We start from the raw sequence: 21,401 nt of genomic DNA on the forward strand, positions 1-21,401 counted from the left end.
GACTTTTAATACATAGTATATATAATATTTACATTTCACATTTTATTTAATTCTCTAAAAACAATATATTAATTATTCCGTAATACTAATAAATTTTTCTCCATTAGCCAGGGATTTGCCCTTTATGTTTCAACAAATGGTGTTGGAATCATAAGAATGTTGATACTGATGAAGATGTACGTCTTTTGAGATTATCTGGATGATATGTTCAGCCGTATGAATGCTGATGCTTCAGATGATTGATTCTCGTTTGTGTTTGGATGCCAATCATATATTTTGAATTTGATCAATTGATTGTTAACATTGAAGATTCAACAAATATCATCTATCCATTCTAATAAAAGAATATAATTGTGTCACGTGTTGTTTTGTCGGTAAACTCATAATTTTTGCCTTCCCAAAACTAAGATCTTAATTAACCTTAATATATGTCATAGATAAATAATTAATTACTTTCTTTTTACACTCTACTTAATTATATGTATACATTTCTTATAAAAACAAATATTAACATATTATTTTACAATATATTCCAAAGTACTTAGTGAAATTCAAAAATCAACAACAAATAATATTTGTTAAAGATTGAAAATAATATAATTTCAAGTGTTATCAATTTATCTATTATTATTATTATTATTATTGTAAATTGTCATATAAATTTATAAATTATAATGTTTTAAATCTATCCATTTTTTTATTAGTTTAGTAAACTATATATGTTAAAATGTAAAGATAGTATATACCGATCACTTTCATATATAACAAAGTTTAACATATTTAATTTCTTGATTTTTTTATCAAAGTTTTGTTTCGAGTTTTTTGTTGAACTTAAATTTAATTTTACGGGTCAAAAGTTAGTAAGTAGATTGTTTGATACAAGTTAACTACATTTAGGTCAAAATTTGTCACGGGTCAAAAATGGGAAATCAGTGTATTTTTAAAAGTTTGAGTGTGGAAATATATCTATCGTTAACTTTGTTACCGATTCAAAGTGGTATCTTGAATATGTCAAACCGATGAAATTATAACTTTAAACATGATTCAGGTTTCAAATTTCTTTTCAAGGGCAATTTTGAAAATAATCAAAAGGTTCGGGATTTGACAAATTGACTATTTCTTCCTCAACCATTAAAATTTAAGAAAATATAGCAAACACCTCCGACATGCCTGTTTCGGTCAAAAATTAACAAGGTAAATTTTGATCAAATTAGTACGTGAGGTAGAGTGCTTGAAGGTAAAACAAATGAACACATCGATTTGATTACGAGGGAAAAAGCCCTTGATTATGATAATCTCCGGCACAAAAAACCCCTGGACGGTGAAAACTATCACCGTCACTTTTATTAATAGTAAAAAGGTGATTACAAGTGGTGGAGCTGATAGAGAATCGAGAGCTAAGTGTTACAGTGATTGCTAATAGCTAAGTAGTGAGAGTGTGTGTTCTAAATGATTCTATCAGCTCGTTTAAATAAGAAAAAGTTACAACTGAAATCCCGAATAATCCGGAAACCCTAGACTAATTCTTCCATAATCCGTTGCTTGCCCACGTTCAAGTTGACGAAGTTCAAGCACTAGCCGTTGTAAACCCACGTTCATATTAGCATATTTAACACGTGATCTTATCTGCAAAACAAATAAAAATAATATAGGACAATTGAATTAGTCAAATATCATCCTCGGAATATTAGCGTTGACAGGATAGCTCAGAATCCTTGAATCGTAGCTCATCCCGAGGATAAAAAATCTACACCCAACAATTGCCCCCAACAAATAACGCGTGACAGCTGTAAAAATTTCAAATTTCAAAAAGTAAAAATATCTTATGTTATTTGAAAGGACATGCACGCGGATTGAGGAGACCCTATAACCGTCCTTTTAGGTTATAACCAAGCCATTTCCCAATCTCAAAATAATAATCTTTCCACCGGTTTATAATCAGGTCAGTTCCTCTCTCTTGTCTTCTTAATTTTCTGAAATTTTTCTTCCGATTCGAACAATAATGAGGAAGAGAACCCCTCGAGCGCCCAATCCTTTCTCCTTCGTAACCTCGGAAGATTTCGTTGACCAAGCTCACATCCCCGCCACCGATGAAGACCAGTGTCTTTTTAGAGATCTCGACATTAGATTCTTGAAAGACTCAGGTTTGTTAACCGCTGAAGCCATTATTAGACCATATGATCCTAAAGTCAAGGCTGACTTCTCTTCTAAAACCTGGGTCTGCTTTTTTAATTACCCCTTTTCAATCGGCCTTTCATATCCATTTCCTCCACTTTTCAAGGAGTTATTCGATGTCACCGGGTTCTCGTACTCCCAAGTCATGCCAATGGTGTGGAGGGTCTTGGCCACAGTAGATTGATTGAATAAAACCCACGGATTGTCCATAGGTGTGCCTGAGATAGCCGCGACCTATAACCTCCGTACCCACGGATCTTTCCGCTACTGCCTTCAATCCAAATCCAGCCGTCTTTATATGGTTTCCAAGGTGTCCGGTAGTGACCCTGATTGGAAGAAAAAATTCTTTTTCGTCCGTCGTGACTCTATTCCCGATGGAATGAGCTTGCCTACTAAATGGGTTCACAAGGGTAGGAAATCTTTAGGATAGAATTTCTTTTTGCAAATGATTTATGTTAACACGGTTTCTTTTTGCAATTATGTTCGAGGATTTGATAAAGTATAGGAAGGATACGAATAGAAGGCTCAAAGCGTTGTTTAAGGTTCCGACAGAGGATAGGGAATTTTGGTTAGAAGAAGAAACAACAAGCGTGACCGCTGCGAAGTCTCTTGAGAGTATGTCTTCTGGTAAGTATTTTGGGTTTTTCATGGAATTCTTAGGATTTCACCTTCTTGGGAATAACTTGATAAAACGTTGTATAGGGATGCCAAAGCCAAAGTCTTCTTTCAGCATAGACGACCTGGACGATCTCATCGAAGATAGGACCGTGGTAAAACAAGAACACTCCAAGACCCTCTCTCTGATAGTAAGAGTTCCGACAACCCGCCAAAAAAGCGCTGCACAAAAGAAGAGGAAGGCCACCACTTCAGCTGAAACCGAGCCCTTTGCTGATATGAGCACTACCGATGCTGTAGAGAAACTGCAAGCTCTTGCTAACTTTCTCAGAACAGTAACTACCTTTGTTTATCCTGAAAATAGTAATCTACAAAAAAACTTATGTTAATCTGGGGATAACAGAAAACTGAAGATTACCGTCAAAGATCCCAAGATGATGAATTGGCTCAGAGAGATGCTGAGGTCAAGGTTGCCGATATTCTACATGCTGCTGACATAAAGGATAAGCTGCTCAAAAAGAAGGACAAAGAGATTGTGGATCTCAAATCCTCATTTGAGTTGGAGAAGACTGAGTTCATCGAAGAAGCGAAGAAGTCCGCAGCCACCAGTATCCTGGAGTCGATGCTCAAGATTTCAGAGGAGGTGCAAGCGAAGGGCTATACGATGGATTCCTGGAATTCTGCGGCTTGGAGGAAGAAGCTGAAGATGCTGAGGGGTGAGAAGGTTGAAGAAGTTGATGTGGCAGGTACCTCTGAGGTAGTTAAGGAGGCTGGTGCTAGTGAGGAGATGAAGGAGACCAAGGCTAGTGAGGTGTCGGATTCAGAGAAGAAGGAGGGTGATCAAGGCGAAGATGACAAGGTTTGAACCTGGTTTCCAGGTTGTTTTAATGTGTTTGTGATGGTTGTTTGAACAATTTTTATTTTGGTTGTGTAAGGATAATATAACATGCTTAGGATAGCAGTTTGGGTGGAGGGATCCTGGTTCAGGACGAAGCCCAAACTAATCTTAATTTCCTGTCTTTGAACAATATGATGATTTAGGTGGATGGGCTCCTTTTGAGTGAAACCTGAATTGTCTTTTCCTGCATTTTAATATCAGTAGAATAACTTTTTATGACTTATGTTGTTTTTTTATTCTTGTTCATGTCATTGAATCTTCACAATAAAATTGATTTCACTAGAATTCAGAAATCTAGGTGAGGAATCTTGAAAAATTAGGTCTAATTCAATGAACCAACATAAAGTCATAAAATTCATTTTGTAAGTAAGGCAAGTAGTAGGAAATAAAGAATATTCACGAATAGGAAGTCATACCAGAATCATATAGCAATCAACTTTGAAAAGGTATAGATCATTTCATTCTTATAACAAGATTACCTTTTAGGATGTTCCTCCAATCATAAGGATATACTGATAGATCTGCAATATTATCCTAAAAATTATTTCAGAAATTCTGGCGACAAGGCCCAAACAAACTGGCAACAAGGCCTATTTATACTGGCGACAAGGCCTATTTAAACTGGCGACAAGGCCTAAACTGGCGACAAGGCCCTTAGAAGAGGTGAAAACCCCTTAAACTTTAGAAATAAACTGGCGACAAGGCCCTTTAGAAGAGGTGAAAACCCCTTAAAACTTAGGAATGGTACGTCTACCATTAACTTGGGATTCAAACCAATAGCTGAGGATAACGAGGTAACAAGTCACTATATTTCATGTGCTGGCCCCGCCTCTCGAAGTACGGCTGAATAAACGTGCGCTACAGGCGATCGTAAGAAGAGGTGAAAACCCCTTAAACCTTAGAAGGCATTAAATAATACCTTAACTGGCGACAAAGGCCGAAGAAACTGGCGACAAGGCCCAAAAAGACTGGCGACAAGGCCTAAATATACCGGCGACAAGGCCCAAATTAACTTCATTCCACGTTGGGATACCACATGTCTTCAAGCTACAAAACAGTCAACTCTAAGTGAAGGCTAACACCCCTCCGATGCTTAAGTCAGTGTCATGATAAAAGAATAATAATATTGAAAATGAATAAAAATAGAAATTTGAATACATACCTTAGTTGTTCAACATTACTGTTAAATTTCTCAGGATAACAATTATCTTCGGGATAGAAGTCTCACGTAAAATATTTTTTGAGGTGGATAGCGTTCCAAACCCTTGGCAGTGAGTCACCATCCAAAGTGGACAATTTGTATGCCCCCTTTCCTGCTTCTGACTCAATCGAGTAAGGACCTTCCCATTTTGGTGCGAGCTTTCCATCTGCAGGATTTGTAGTATTCTGAAAGGCTTTTCGGAAAACCAAATCCCCTTCTTGAAATCTACGAACCCTGATATTCTTGTTGTAGGACTTTGCTATCTTCTGCTGATAAGAGGCCATTCTGATCTTTGCTAAATCCCTGAGTTCTTCTACTGCATCTAGATCTTCAAGTAGACTCTGAGTGTTATCTTTGGGATTTTGATGACTGACTCTAGATGTAGGGATAACCATCTCTGTCGAGATAACTGCTCAGCTCCAAATACCAATGAGAAAGGAGTCTGACCAGTAGCATTCTTTGAAGTGGTCCTATCTGCCCAAAGAACAAAAGGTAGTTCTTTGGCCCACTTTCCTTTCTTAGACCCCAACTTTTTCTTCAGGTTATTGATGATGATTTTGTTGCTTGATTCGGCCTGTCCGTTAGCCTGAGGATGGACATGTGTTGAAGTGATCATTTTGATTCTCCAACTGGCACAGAAGTTGGTGGTTCTCTTGCCGATGAACTGCGCGCCATTGTCACACACTATCTCTGCCGGGATTCCAAATCTTGTCAGAATATTACGCTTGATGAATGAGATAACTTCTTTCTCTCTGACTTGAACAAAAGACTCAACCTCAATCCACTTCGAGAAATAATCTGTCATTGCCAGCATAAAGACTTTTCCTCCCGGAGCTCTTGGTAGCTTTCCCACAATATCCATACCCCACTTCATGAAAGGCTAAGGGGATATAATAGGATACAATGGTTCTGCTGGTTGGTGCAGAATGTTGCTATGTCTTTGGCATGCATCACATTTCTGAGAAAAATTCATAGATCCCTCTTCATCGTTGTCCAGAAATATCCTGTTCTCAGGATTTTGGAGAATAGTGCTCTGCCCCCAGTGTGATTCCCACAATCTCCTTCATGGATATCCTGAAGAACTTCTTGAGCTTATGTCTTCTCCAAGCACCTAAGATATGGTCCTGCAAGAGATTTTCTGTGTTGGGACTTGTATTTTAGACCAATGCATCGAATTTATATGTGGGTGAAAAATATATTATTTGGTCTCAACCAAGGGTGGATGGCTTGAAGACCAAGTCATGCTAGACTAGTATAAATAGATGTTTTTATTCATTTGTCTAGCATGAGTGACTGTATTGTGTATGTGTGAGATCTAGGGTTTTATCCCTTTGAGAGAGTCTCCGCCTCCAGGATGAGCTCTCCTGGTGGTGGCTGATATTTCTTAATCGATTGTATGTATGAATGTATGTATGAGTGTTTCATCTTAATGAGAATCATTCGGCTAATATTTCATACTACCATTTCTATCTTGTTTGTGTTTTGATTACAATTGTTCATCATATTATTGATTGTTAATCAAATCAGGCTCTCTCCCAATACACCTCATCCGTCCAAACATCTTTCAAGAGTGAATCTGAGTGAGATTCGATCCTAACCCTAGACCCGAGCTCCATCCGTTGATTAATAATGACTATTCACGCTTCCGCACCGGGGCTCAGTTCTATCAATTGGTATCAGATCGGGGTTACCGAATCGTTAAGACTAACCGCTGAACTGATTCATTTCGCTCTTGAAACCACCATGGACGTTAAAGGATGAAGTTCGTTGAAATTATTTTTGGGGGTTTTGAAATTATTTGATGATTCGGAGAAAATTTTATGGATTGATGTTTGGGTTGATGATTAGTTCGGAGATCCAACATCAATTTCATTTTTATTTGGTCAGAACGGTCCAGATCTGATGTAACAGTGTTATTTGGCTCGTTTTGGGGCAACTCTGTTCATTTGATGATTTCCAAATCTGAAAAGGTTGTGGATAAAGATAGATTTCTTTTGTTTATTTCGAGATGACCTGGATACTGCTCATCGATTCTTTTCAGATTTCGGAACTACTTTTTCGATCTGAAAGAATTAGGGTTTTGTTTGCTCGATATTGATTTTGATAAGTGTGCTGCACAAACAGGATATGGTATGTTGGAAAACGTTGCCATTGGTACAAACTGGCATGAAGAAGGTACAAGTCAAGAATGAACATGTGCTAAAGGCAATATTATCATTGTTTGTTGTAGCAAAATGCAAATTGAATATTCAAGCAGGTTCTGCAAGGGCAAATCAGTGATTGATGACGCAGAAATGAATTTTTGATGTACCGGGCATACAATGAACATATAAGATTGTTCTCGAGTAATGATAATGGTTAAGTGTTGCTTCGGGCACATTTTGTGTTTTGCCCAAGCACAACTTTTGGTTCGGGCACACTTTATCTCGGGCACATCTTATCTCGGGCACATCAAGTTTCAGTGTTGAGTAACCCCTTTGCATATCCTTGGTCTTCTCAAGAAAACTATCTTTAAGTCCCAAGCACACTTTGTGCTAGTGAAGTACTTCCGAGCAAACTTTGTGATAGTGAAAAAATTGAAAAATCACAAGTGTTTTGCTTTCCGGGTACACTTTGTGCTAGGAAAGTGCTTCCGAGCACACTTTGTGATAGTGAAAAAAATTGAAAAATCACAAGTGTTTTGCTTTCCGGGTACACTTTGTGCTAGGAAAGTGCTTCCGAGTACACTTTGTGATAGTGAAAAAATTGAAAAATCACAAGTGTTTTTCTTTCCGGGTACACTTTGTGCTAGGAAAGTGCTTCCGAGTACACTTTGTGCTAGTGCAAAAATTGAAAAATCACAAGTGTTTTTGATTTCCGAGTACACTTTGTGCTAGAAAAGTACTCCGGGTACGCTTTGTGCTTGGAAAGTTTTCCCAAGCACACTTTGTGCTAGGAAAGTGATCCCAAGCACACTGTGTGCTAGGAAACAGAGTTTGCGAAACATTTCAAAGTTTTGAAGAAACTTTTGAGATTTTTGGTGCCGTTGACCGTTTGACCAAGCTGTTCTCTACGGAAGATATATACTCAGGGGTATTTTGGTAATTTTTCTTCAATCATCAACAAGCTTATGGAATTCAAACCTCGTCAAATTTCACGACTTCATCAAGAGCTTTACAAGAACAAGTGTTGACCAAGCTTAAGGATTTAATCACATTAAGTGTCAACCAACTTTTGAATATGTTTATCTGAGATTTTTACAATCTTGATAAGGATGATCAAGATTGTTTCACCCACACTTGATTTGAAGACAAGTTCTTTAAAGACAATTGCAACGAAATTGGGGGAGTAAAAATCTTTGAATTTCATTGCAAATGGCATGCTTCAAATCAAGTAAAAGACTCAAGATAAGGAAAAGTTGATCAAGATCAATAATCCCAGGTTTGTCAGAGATGTTTCATCAGTTGTAAGTTTTCAGATTTCCTAGTCAGATGTTTAGACTATTATTGATTTTTCAGAGATTGTTGCTGCTATTTTGGAAAGATTCTTGTTGCTGATTGAAGATTTGAAGAAAGATGACGTAAGCAGACCACTGTTCCATTGATTTGTGACGTCAGCAGCTCTGTTCTTCATTTTTCTTCCAGATCTACAATCTACCGGTGTTTTCTCTTCCTTATTTCAATTAAAGTTTTAATCTTTATATCTAAATCTTGCTCTAATCATATCAGACACATCAGATCTGAACAACCTGTTCTCAGATCTGATTATTTTTAAAAACTTTGCTTTTTACAAAGAAACTGATTTTAAGTCTTTGAAAAATGTCTGGATATGAGTAACAAGAGGTATCTACTAACAAGATACCAAGATTGTATGGACAGGAAAACTTTACCAAGTGGAAAGTGCTTTTTGAAGCAGCCGTGTGCTACAATGATGTTGATATGTGGAACTCCATCAAGAATGGTCCACAAGCTGCAGTTTAAGAAGGTGCAAATACAGCTGGAACTGCTGCTGTAAGAGAAAGAATGAGAAAGGTGGATGACAGGGCCTTAGCTATGATTAAGCTATGACTGTCTTGGGAGATTTTAACCAAGGTGGCACATCATACAACTGCCAAACAGATGTATGATGCCATCCTTGAGATGTATGAAGGGAATACTGAGCTAAAGAACATTAAGAAACAAAGATTGAAGCAACAGTTGGAAAGGTTCAAGTATAAGGAAGGAGAAAGGTTAAAATCAATACTAGAACGTTTTCTAGGTATTGTGAATGAGTTGAGGACAACTGATTATGTAATGACTGACTTTGATTTAAATACAAAGTTACTCAACTCAATGCCAAAGGAATGGTATACTGCTTGCAAATTCATCCTTCAGAAGCATAATTTCAATGAATTGAAATTGGATGATGTAGTATGCTTCCTTCAGGCTGCAGAACTTGAAATGATAGAGAATGAAATGATTAAAGAATAAAGACCCTGCTTCAATGTTTCAAATGCATTGATTGCTCCAATAGGTAACTTGACTACCAAGAATCAACAACAAATTCCCATCATTGAAGAACCAGTTGAGCATAATGCTGATACTCCAAAATCTTTCATTGGAGGTAACACAAGTAATCAAGGAAATCAGCAGAGGTTCAATGTGCAACTGATTGATGACACTGATTCTGCCTCTATGGCAAGTGGGAATTTACCTCATTCTAGTGGTGGAAATGGACAAGGCAATGAAACGCATGCATTACTTTCTATGTTCACTGAGTCATATAATGCCTTTGTTGCAAAGAACTTGATTCACACAAGTGTGGTACAAGATGACTTAGAACAAATTGATGCAGATGATTTGGAAGACATGGATTTGAAATGGCAAGCTGCCTTGTTGGCTTTGAGAAGTAAAAGGCTGTATAACAGAACTGGTAGGTCTGTGGTTTCTGGTCCTAATGGCAGGATTGGATTTGACAAGTCAAAAGCAATTTGCTACAATTGTCAGCAACCTGGTCATTTTGCAAAAGAATGCAATCAACCAAGAAACTTTCAGATGAATCAATTTCAAAATCAACAGCCAAGAGGTCAACAACAATACCAACAAAATCAGCCAAGATTCAACAACAACTTCAATCCCAACAACAATCACAACCCCAACTTCAACAACTTTCAGCCTCAAATGAACAATCAACAACAAAGTATGCAACAGACTCAAGGTTTTCAAATGAACAACAATCAAAACCTTCAAGCAGCTCAAAATGTTCCAAACAACATTGTTCCAACAAACCAAAATCAGATCAGAAATCAAGGAAATGTGGCAGTGACTACACAACATGAAGGAAATTTTGATTGGAGCAGTCATGAAGAGGACATTGCAGATGATATCAAGAAAGCAAATGTGGCATTCATGGCCATAATTGAGAAAGAAAAAGGATCATCATCTCAGGTACACTCTGCTCCCACTGTTGATTTAAATGAAATTATCAATGAATTGAAAACAAAAGTAGGCAAGCTGGAAAGTGAGTGTTTTAGGAAACAAAGTATCATTAATGGGTATGAGGCTAGTGAACTGATCAGTGAAGAAAAGATTAAAATCCTAGAATATAACTGCATGATCAGCTACAGAGCTCAATCCAGATACATCACTGAGATTGATGGATTGAAGAAGATGTTAGTTGAAGAAAAGGTGCAGAACACTAAATTGCAAATGGAAATTGAATTTTTAAAGAACTTGGTCTCAACAGGAAACATATGTGGTATTCTGAACCAAGTAAAGGACCAAGACAAATACAAAGCAGTTCCACCTCCATTCAATAACAACTTCATGCCAAAAGTTGACAAAGAAAAGAAAGATGCATACCTGCAGCAATTCAGAGATGTCTTTCAAGACAAAGAAGAATTTGTTGATTTGTACAAAAAGGTAGAAGTAAATGAAGAAGGTGAGTTTGTAATTAAGGAAGAAGTAAAAGAAGATAAGTCAGTTGGAGTTCAAGTCTCTGAATATGACTTTGATTCTGTTGAATTGGATCAAGATGATTTAAGTGATTTAAGTGATCAAATCACTGACGAGGAAATCAAAGCTGCTGAAAGAGGAAGAAAATAACCAGAATCTGTTGATCAACTTCCAAAGTGTCCACCAGTCCCTCCAAGAATGAAGAAACAAAATGATAAGATGAAAAGAGAACATGTATCTTTTGACATTTGTGAAAAGAAGAAGATAAGCTACAATGCAGTCAGACCACCAAGCAAGACTGTGTTGGAAAGGATAAAGCAAAACAAAAAGAAGAAAATAATTGAAGAAGTTGATTCAGAAAACGTTATCCCAGTTTATCCAGTCTTTTCTAGTCATGAAGTATTGGATGTTGGAGAAGTGGAAACTATGGAAGAATATGAAAGGAGACAGTCAAGGGTTAAAGAAAGCAGTGATGAGGAACCTATGATTATGGAGAAAATTGTCTTTGTCAAAAACAAACTTGAAAGACAAGACATCAAGATTGAGGAATTTGTTCCTTTTTCAATTGATTTTGATGGTTTAAAGAATCATAAGACTCTAGGAGTCAAGACACCTAAGCCAAGTGAAAGGTTTAAGAAACCAAAAGAGCATGAAAAATTCAAAGGCAAGGTATGGTGCAAGAAATGTGATGAATATGGTCATCACACAGACTCATGCAATGAAAGATTGAAATTTCAACCATTTAATGTCCCAGATGGAACAAAGTATGGCCAAGACTTTGTCCTGTACAAACAGAAGTATGATGTATATCTGGGAAAAGGAAATGTGTGTGGAAATGAAACCATGAAAAGAGAAGAAAACAAATCTGCTAAGGAGACAAGGATTGAAAAGAAAGCTGATGTCAAAACAAAGAAGCAAGGGACTAAATCAGCAAGAATAAGTATATCTCCTAAGAAGCATGAAAATGTGACCAAAAAGAACTCTCAACATTTGAGAATCAAACAAGATACTCAATCAGTTAAATCTGATGAATCTCAAGGATCACCTAGAAGTGAAAAGATAAGAAACAAAGGTGTCTTTTCAAGAAAGAAATCAACAGAACTGATAGGTGATGAGAAGTTCTTATTGAAACATGGATATGAACCACAAGGTTTTCTTTGGAAACCTAAGAAAGAAACTAAGGTTGATATAGTTACTGATGTGAGAGACTACTCTGAAAAGAATGACTATGTGATAAAGGAGTATGCCAGTGACTCAGCTGAGTACCAGAACTCAACCTCACTTGTTAAAACCCCAAGAGAGTGTGGTTATGAAACTGATAATTCAGACAACTTAGAAGTCACTCATGAAGATCCTGAACTAACAACACTCACTTCCCAAGCTGTCACAGAAACTGAAAATGATGAGTTGCAAGCTATAGAAGCCTGCACTTCATCACTCAACTAATCAAACCTTTTCTTTTGTGCAGGAACAGTCCACTCCTCTGATATGGTATATGGATAGTGGTTGTTCTAGGCAGATGACTTGTGACAAAAGATCACTTGTTAATTATGAAGAAAAATATGAAGGACCTGTAGCCTTTGGGAGTGATGAAAATGGTGGAAAGATTGTGGGGAAAGGAATCTTAACAAATGGAAAGGTTTCTTTTGATAATGTGTTTCATGTTGAAGGTCTTCAGTATAATCTACTGAGTATATCACAAATGTGTGATAAGGGATACAAAGTCAGTTTTGATGATTCCCACTGTTTCATCTTAAAACCTGAGTTTGTCATTCCACCTGAAATGATTATGATGATGGCACCAAGAAATGGCAACTTGTATGAGTTGAATATGAAGGAAGCTGTTTCAAGAGGAGGTGCATGTTTTGTTTCCAAAGCCACTGAAAATGAATCCATATTGTGGCATAGGAAACTGTGTCATGTGAACTTAAAGAACATGAATAGACTTGTCAAAGGTGAGCATGTCATAGGCTTACCTACAAGAGAGTTCAAATTGGAAGATCATTGCAACTCATGTCAAAAGGGAAAACAACACAAATCTACTCATAAGCCTAAGCTCATCAACTCAATCGATCAAATACTTGAATTACTTCACATGGATCTCTTTGGTCCTGTGAGTGTGCCAAGTATATGAAAGAAAAGATACTGTCTTGTGATCATTGATGACTATTCAAGATACACTTGGGTTTATTTCCTAAGTACCAAAGATGAGACTGCAGAGTTGATTAAGGGTTGTGTAACAATGATTGAAAACAAATTGAATAAGAAGGTTAAAATGATGAGAAGTGACAATGGTACTGAGTTCAAGAATGGAGTTATTTAAGAGTTTTGTGCAGAAAAGGGAATACTTCAACAATTCTCAGCTCCGAGAACTCCTGAACAAAATGGTGTTGCAGAAAGAAGAAATAGAACTTTGATTGAAGCTGCAAGAACCATGTTAGCAGATGCTAACCTGCCTGTTACTTTTTGGGCTGAAGCAATAAACACTGCTTGCTATGTTCAGAACAGGGTGCTAGTAAACAAAAGGCATAACAAGACTCCATATGAAATATTCCACAACAGAAAGCCTTATATCAAGTTTTTCAAGCCCTTTGGATGCAAATGTTTCTTCTGAACACTAGGGATTATTTGAACAAGTTTCAAACAAAATCTCTAGATTGTTTCTTTGTTGGATATTCTACACACTCAAAAGCTTACAGAGTATATGTGAAAGACCATTTGAGTGTTATAGAATCACCTGACATCATCTTTAATGAGAATCAATTCAATACAGTTGATGGTGCAGAATGGCTGTTTGATCATGAAAAGTTAATAAGGTCTTTCAAGGTTTATCCTGAAGACTTTGATGACTCATTCTACAAGACCAGTGTAATTGAAGAGAAAAAGAAGAAACCACTGGACTTAGAAGAATTGTGGAAAAAGGTTGCTGGAAAAGAAAAGGAATATACTTTTGTGAAGAATTCCTCAAGTGATATTGTTGAACAAGTTCAAGAAGATTATCAAGAAAATAATCACAGTCCTGAACATGATCATACTGAGATAAATCAAGATAATCAAGATGTACAGAATGATCAAGTTCAGAATGAGGGAGACACAAGCAACCAAGCAAGTGAAGAAGAAGCTGCATCTACTGCTAGATTTCAAGATCTGTTTCAAAGATTGAACCTAGAAAACAATGGTGCATCTTCTTCAAGACAAAATAATGATGAAACACCAGAATTTCATGATGCAGAGACTGATTTGATCAATGAAGAACTAGAACTCAATGAGTCAAATCTTGACACAACTGTGTCTACAGATATGATTGTTCAAACTCCTTATGTGGAAAAGAATCATCCTTCTGAAAACATCATTGGAGATTTGCATGAAAGATTTACAAGAAGTCACTCAGAAATTGCAAACATCTGTCTTTACTCCTGCTTTCTATCCCAAATAGAGCCTAAGAATATTGCTTAAGCACTAAAAGACAACAGTTGGGTAGAAGCAATGCAGGAAGAACTGGCTCAGTTCAGAGATCTACATGTGTGGGATCTTGTTGATAGACCAATTGACAGATATGCAATAGGTACCAAATGGGTTTTTAGAAACAAAAGGGATGAGAGGGGTTTGGTGATTAAGAATAAAGCTAGGCTTGTGGCGCTGGGATGCCTTCAAGAAGAAGGAATAGGCTTTGAGGAAGTCTTTGCTCCTGTAGCAAGACTTGAAGCTATCAGGATCTTTCTTGCATATGCTGCCTCAAAGAAAATTAAGGTGTTCCAACTTGATGTTAAGTATGCATTCCTAAATGGAAAGATTGATGAAGAGGTGTATGTAGCTCAACCTTCAGGTTTTGAGGATCCTTTGTATCCAAACAGGGTGTATAAGCTAAACAAAGCCCTTTATGGATTGCATCAGACTCCTAGAGCATGGTATGATGAGCTGTCAAATCATCTTCTTGAAAATGGGTTTAAAAGAGGAGCCATTGACAAGACACTCTTCTACAAAAGAAAGGGATCAGACTTACTTCTGTTACAAGTGTATGTTGATGATATCATCTTTGGTTCAACAAATGAACAAATGTGTATGGAGTTTGAAGGGGTAATGAAGTCCAAATACAGCATGAGTTCTATGGGAGAAATAAACTTCTTTCTTGGATTACAAGTTCAACAGAAAGCTGAAGGGATCTTCATTCACCAAAATAAGTATGTGCAAGACATATTGAACAAGTTCAACTGTCATGAGTACAAAACTGCCTCAACTCCAATGGACACCAAGGAAAAGATGATTGCAGATGAAAAGGGGGAGCCTGTAGATGAACATGAATATAGAGCCAAAATTGGATCTTTAATGTATCTGACTGCTACAAGACCAGATATCATGTTTGCTGTGTGTGTGTGTGCAAGATTCCAGTCAAGTCCAAAATTCTCCCATATGAATGTTGTTAAAAGAATATTCAGATATTTGAAGGGTAGACCAGATTTGGGAATTTGGTATCCAAAGAATCAATCATTTGATCTAATTGCCTACACAGACAGTGATTATGATGGCTGCAACATGAGCAGAAAGTCAACCTCTAGAGGATGTCAATTCTTGGGAGAAAGGCTAGTGTCATGGCAATGCAAGAAGCAAACAACTGTCTCAATCTCAACTGCAGAAGCTGAATATGTTGCTGCATCTGCCTGCTGTGCACAAGTTCTATGGAGTCAGAACCAAATGCTGGACTATGGTTTGAATTTTCAGAACACCCCTATTCTTATTGACAATACTGCTGCATATTTTACTGTTAAAAATCCAGTTCAACACTCAAAGACTAAGCATATTGAAATCAGACATCACTTCATTAGAGATTGTAATGAAAAAGGTTTAATTGAAATGAAGAGATTTGATACAAGTGACAACTTGGCTGACTTATTCACCAAGCCAGTTGACAGAACCAGATTCAACTTTCTTTTGAAAGCTCTGGGTATGATCAACTCAGATGAAGTCTGATTGAGGATATGTGCTTAGTATGTGTCTCAATATGCTAATTGATTATTTTTGATTGAGATCACATACTTTGAATGTTGAATGAATATGTTGAATAAATATGCTTGAATATGATACTGAATATTTTGACTGTTATGAACTTTGACTGATTATGTGTGCAAAGTATGACATAAGTGATTTGATTAATATGTTTGCATGTTTATCAGTTAATGTACATTTGTGATGATAAGATAAGTAGTCTTGTTATGAATTATCTGCTAAAATTCTTATCTGACATCACTGCTTAACTGCTTGAATATGTGTTTTATCTAATCTTCTAATGTTATTAAGATAGGATAGACTTTGAATGTTTGTACTGTCTACTTGTTCTGGTAATATTAAGTTTGATTATGTGCTGCAACTGTTTATGTCAAAATAAGTTTTATGTCAAAAGTAAGTGATAAAATGAATTTTCTAATGAATTTTGCATAAATACTCTATTTTTGAATCAAAACATGAGCGTGTTGTTAATGGTGTAGAGATATGATAAGATTATTCAGTTCAAGCTTTAAAGAAGCTTAAAAGAAGGATTTTTCAATGAAAAGTCTCAGATATTTATGTTTGCTGAAAATTATGGCATTTGCCCAGTTGGAAGGACATACACTTGTGTATGTTTGGTCCTGCAATCTGCAAAGATTAAAAGGATAGCCATTAACTAGAAAACTGAAAGCATTTGGGGCAATTATAACTTGTTTTCTATTCCTTCACTTAAAGTTATGTCAATAGCTCTGACTTTGAAAGATTCATATGTATGTTTGGTCTTGTTAACCACTTGTGGTCAAACAGGATAGCCATTTACCTGACAATTAAGAGACATTGGGGTGATTGAATATTAAACTGAATATAAAATGGGAAATGACAGTACATTGACTACTTAGCCAATCATATGGATATATTAGGCTAGAAAGGACTCTTAGTACAGTCATTGACATGTATGGTTGCTTTCTCATGATATGTAAAATCTAAGGTGATATAAACATAAAAAAAATGCTAAGATTTATGTGGAGTTACATTGTTGTCTATGCATGTTCCTAGATAAATCTTTTCAAATGATAGGCAGAAAAGTGATTATCCAGTCATACACAAGCCTGTTGGTCTTTGGTTACCTAAAATGAAACATCTTTTAAAAGGAATGACAAAGAACTGATGTGAACTACTTTAATTTCAATTATTTAGTCAATCAACAGTTGATATATGTTCACAAATTTTTATTAGAGAAATACAAACATGAGGGTTAATTACAGAACTACAAGGGTGGAGGCAATCATATAAGTCCTTTAAACATCCTGAATGAAAGGCCTGTAAGTCCGACTTGCATGGCATGTAAGTCCAACGTTCAACCTCACATATGTTTGTAGATTTGAAAAGAAATATCTTTTAAATTTTTTATAACATGTTATGTCGTTAAAAGTTTTAACCAAAACCAGGGGGTCAAAGTCAAATTGGGGTGATCTGGAGAAATCCAAATAAGCCTTGAGGATAGATAAGGAGCATCAGAACACAACACGTGTTATCCATTAAATTTTCTGCAACTTAATTGAAACTTAATCATATCACCAAAGAAATGAAAATCATGTTATGTCTAGACCTGCTGTTGACCTGTCTTTGTAGTCATAATAATGCTAAGAATGAAGTATTGAGAAAGCTGCTTAGTCAATATGATCCCAGTCCTGAGATCTTTTCAGCTTATTGAAATCTTCCAGTTCCCTCACGAGCATCTGGTTGGTCTTGTTCTGGCGATCCATCTGTTCCTGTAGCCGTCTGTACAGAGACAGAAGGTCGTTGTTGGACACCATAACGGGATCCTAGGGAGAAGGCCTCGAACCTGAGAATACAGGAGTAGCAGGTTTCTTCTGAACGTTGTCAGGTTTCTTCGGGATACCACCAGCAGTTGGGAGAGGCATAGGCGGCCTCGCTGAGGAATCTGAGGTTGCGGCAGAGGAAGAAACAATCTTTGGTTGGGAAGACATGTTGTGGATATTGAGAGTAGGGTTTCGTTTGAGAGTGAATAATGATTAAAGCACCGTTTGCCCCACGGTTGGCGCCAAATTGTTTTGGTCAAAAATTGGAAAAGCAACTTTTGATCAAATTAGTGCGTGAGGTGAAGTGCTTGTTGATAATAAGATCGAACACAACGGTATGATTACGAGGGAAAAAACCCTTGATCACAATAATCTTATGTCGGTCAAGAATTAGCTACGTAATCTTTGGTCGAATTACTTCGGTCAAAGATTAAGAACGTAATTTTTGGTTGAATTCGTATATGATTATGGTAATCTCCGGCATAAAAAACCCCCGGACGGTGAAAACTATCACCGTCGATATTATTAATAACGAAAATAGGTGATTACAAGTGATGGAGCTGATAAGTGATCGAATGCTAAGTGTTACATAGTATACTAGTAGCTAGGTGGGTGAAAAAGTGTGTCTCCTAATGATATTATCAGCTCGTATATATAAGAAAAGATTACAACTGTTATCCCGAAATAACCGGAAGTCCTAGACTATTTCTTCCATCATCCGTTAGTTGCCCACGTTCGAATTGACGAAGTCCAGATGATATCCGTTGCAATCCACGTTCTTATAAACACATTTACCACGTGTTCTTATCTGCAAAACAAACAAGAATAATATAGGACAATTGAATTAGTCAACGTACCTTCCTCAGAATAGCAGCTTAAGTCGTTATCTTTTAATTAGGCTCAATTCCGAGGATAAAAATCCGTACCCAACACCACATAAGAAGGATACTTGAACGTTGGTATGAGAAATATAGTTAATATATCTATTATTTTACGCACATATAAAAAAATTGTATCGTACCAATAAAAAAAAAGCGTACATATACAAAATCTAAACAAGGTTATTATAGACAGTTTCTCTTACATTTAACTACGTACTAACTTTGAGTGTAAATTGATGGATCGTGATTATCAAAAGGAGAAAGTCCCTCATAATTTCCGGCTGGCTCATACTCGCATACGATATAAGTGCTTTTGCTCTTGCAATTGGTCATTGCACAACCTATCTTTTTGGTGTCTCGCCACATAATTTGTGTGTAATGACCACATTTTTGCCCTGGCATACACGTATTCGATTTCCTGTTATAATATTTTTGTTCTTTCAGCCACGCATAGACAGCGTCCTTAGGACTCCATTTCAAGGATTTGGTAGCATTACCCCGGAATAGGTTTTCACCATAGGGTCCATCCGAGTGTGTTAACGCGCAATCACGAGCATGGGATAATGCATGCTTGCTTGCATAATTGGCCAGCGTTTGATCATAGGTAAATGGTTGCATGCCTGCCTGCACCCGCGCCTTGTTATGCATGTCGAGGAATTCTTTATCATCTTGTGGTGTCGCGTTTGCTTCATACGCTACCACCAAAATAAAAACATTAAGATACCAAAGAATCAAGTTTTTGATTTGTTTCATTTCATTGCCGTCTAAGATAAACAAACAAGAAGATAAGATAGAATTTAAAAGATTAAGCTGGTTAGAATATTTGTTTTCCTAAAAAAAAGGACAATCCCACCATTAATTTATGTGAATAGCATTTTACAAGGTTTTATTATACTGTACATATATTATATGTGTATGTCGTGGTGGTATACTTGCAACCTAAAGGCATGTAATGGCAATTTTCCTTTATTCCTTACGTTCATTCAGGGACGATATGTTAATATTACATACACGTACGGTCAAATCATAAACATTATTTTACAAAATGCTTAAACAATTACACGTACTATTGGAAAGAATATGAGGTTTAATCCATTACATTTATTATTGTGCAAACATGTTTTCAAAAATTGGAGCAGTCTTATATACTTCTATGTCCTGTCTGCCCAAAGAAGGTCGACGGATTTAGACCTATTCACCTGAGAGATCCATAACTGTTAAAAAAAACAATACAAACACACAACATTGGTTTAAAGCGCAAGTCTATAAAATGAATCACTATGGTAATAGAAAGAGTGTTAGTCTATTGAATCAAAAAGATCATGAGTTCGATTCTATCTGGTGGTGTTTTAATTTTGATAGAAAAAGCTTTTCTCCGTATTTTATATAGGCTATTTTACTAGGTTGTTGTTGTTGTTGTTATTATAATAATAATTATTATTATTATTATTATTATTATTATTATTATTATTTTGTTGCTAAAGTTTGTTTTGGGCTTTGGAAATGCAATCTAAAGAGTAAACTGTGGTTTTCGTCTCTGTGGTTTGTCCAAATTTGCAGTTTTAATCAAATATTTTCAAATTTATGATTTTTGTTCATGTGGTTTCATTTCACTTACAATTAAACCCAACCACACTAACACCGTTAATTCTGATTGTTGATAATAAATGTTGATCTGATTATTTCGTAAGGTACTAAATGTTTTGTTGTTAATTGTTCATCAATCAATCAATCAGCTCGCTTGGTCAAAATCTCAAGACAAGTACCTACGGGAGATTTTGTTTGCCCTCTACATCTCTGTTCTTGGACTAGTGTTGTTTTCGTTTCTCCTGGGAAACATGCAGGTATGCGTTCATTGTGTTGTTGAGCTACATATGCATGTATAATTTGATCTTGATCGTTTTGGTCGGTTGGTACAGAAATATCTTCAATCAATGACGGTAAGAGTAGAAGAAATGCGGATAAAAAGGAGGGATGCAGAGCTATGGATGTCCCACAGGATGCTCCCTGAAGATCTGAAGGAGCGTGTGAGGCGTTACGAACAGTACAAGTGGCAAGAAAACAGGGGAGTCGATGAAGAAGCTCTCATTTATAACCTGCCCAAGGACTTGAGAAGAGACATTAAGCGTCATCTTTGCTTGTCTCTGCTTACTAGAGTCAGTAACGCTAACCGCCTTTTCTTGTATTATTTTTATTTTTTTTTGGAGGGTGACTAACGAGTGATGCGATTATGCAGGTGCCAATGTTTGAAACAATGGACGAACGACTGTTGGATGCTATGAGTGAGTGCCTGAAGCCGGTTCTTTACACAGAGAACAGCTACATATTGCGAGAGGGAGATCTAGTAGACGAGATGCTGTTCATAATGCGTGGAGAGTTGCTAACCGTTACTACAAATGGTGGAAGAACTGGCTTCTTTAACTCTAGTAGCCTCAAGGCAGGTGACTTTTGTGGAGATGAGCTTCTGACATGGGCTTTGGATCCCAACATGTCTTCAACTCTCCCCATCTCGACCACAACCGTTAGACCAATTACAGATGTTGAAGCTTTTGCTCTCAAAGCTGATGACCTCAAGTTTGTAGCTTCCCAGTACAGGAAACTACACAGCAGGCATTTCCAACATACGTTTCGGTACTACTCGCAACATTGGAGGACATGGGGAGCTTGCTTTATACAGGTTGCTTGGCGTAGACATTGTAGAAGAAAGCAGGAGAAGGCCTTGTGGGAGAAAGAAGTGCGGGATGCATTAGCAAACACAACTGCAACTGTTGCACCAAGTCTCGGTGCAGCTATCTATGCCTCCAGGTTTGCTGCCAATATATTACACAACGTCAGGAGGACAAGCACTCCTAAATTATCGCCGCTGCCACAAAAGCCGGTTGATCCTGATTTTAGTGAATAGTTGGCCTCGTC

At 36.9% G+C, this 21,401-nt stretch overlaps 1 pseudogene; it reads left to right on the forward strand.

The window, feature by feature from the left end:
• Positions 1 to 20,219: 20,219 nt before the first annotated feature.
• On the forward strand, positions 20,220 to 21,390 carry LOC143595115 (cyclic nucleotide-gated ion channel 1 pseudogene; annotated as a pseudogene).
• The last annotated feature ends 11 nt before the right edge of the window (positions 21,391 to 21,401 follow it).

The sequence above is a fragment of the Bidens hawaiensis genome, unplaced genomic scaffold (assembly GCF_021521415.1).
Source record: "Bidens hawaiensis isolate Kalapana, Puna unplaced genomic scaffold, B.hawaiensis_p1.1 tig00044669_1, whole genome shotgun sequence".
In the NCBI taxonomy this organism is placed as follows: domain Eukaryota; kingdom Viridiplantae; phylum Streptophyta; class Magnoliopsida; order Asterales; family Asteraceae; genus Bidens; species Bidens hawaiensis.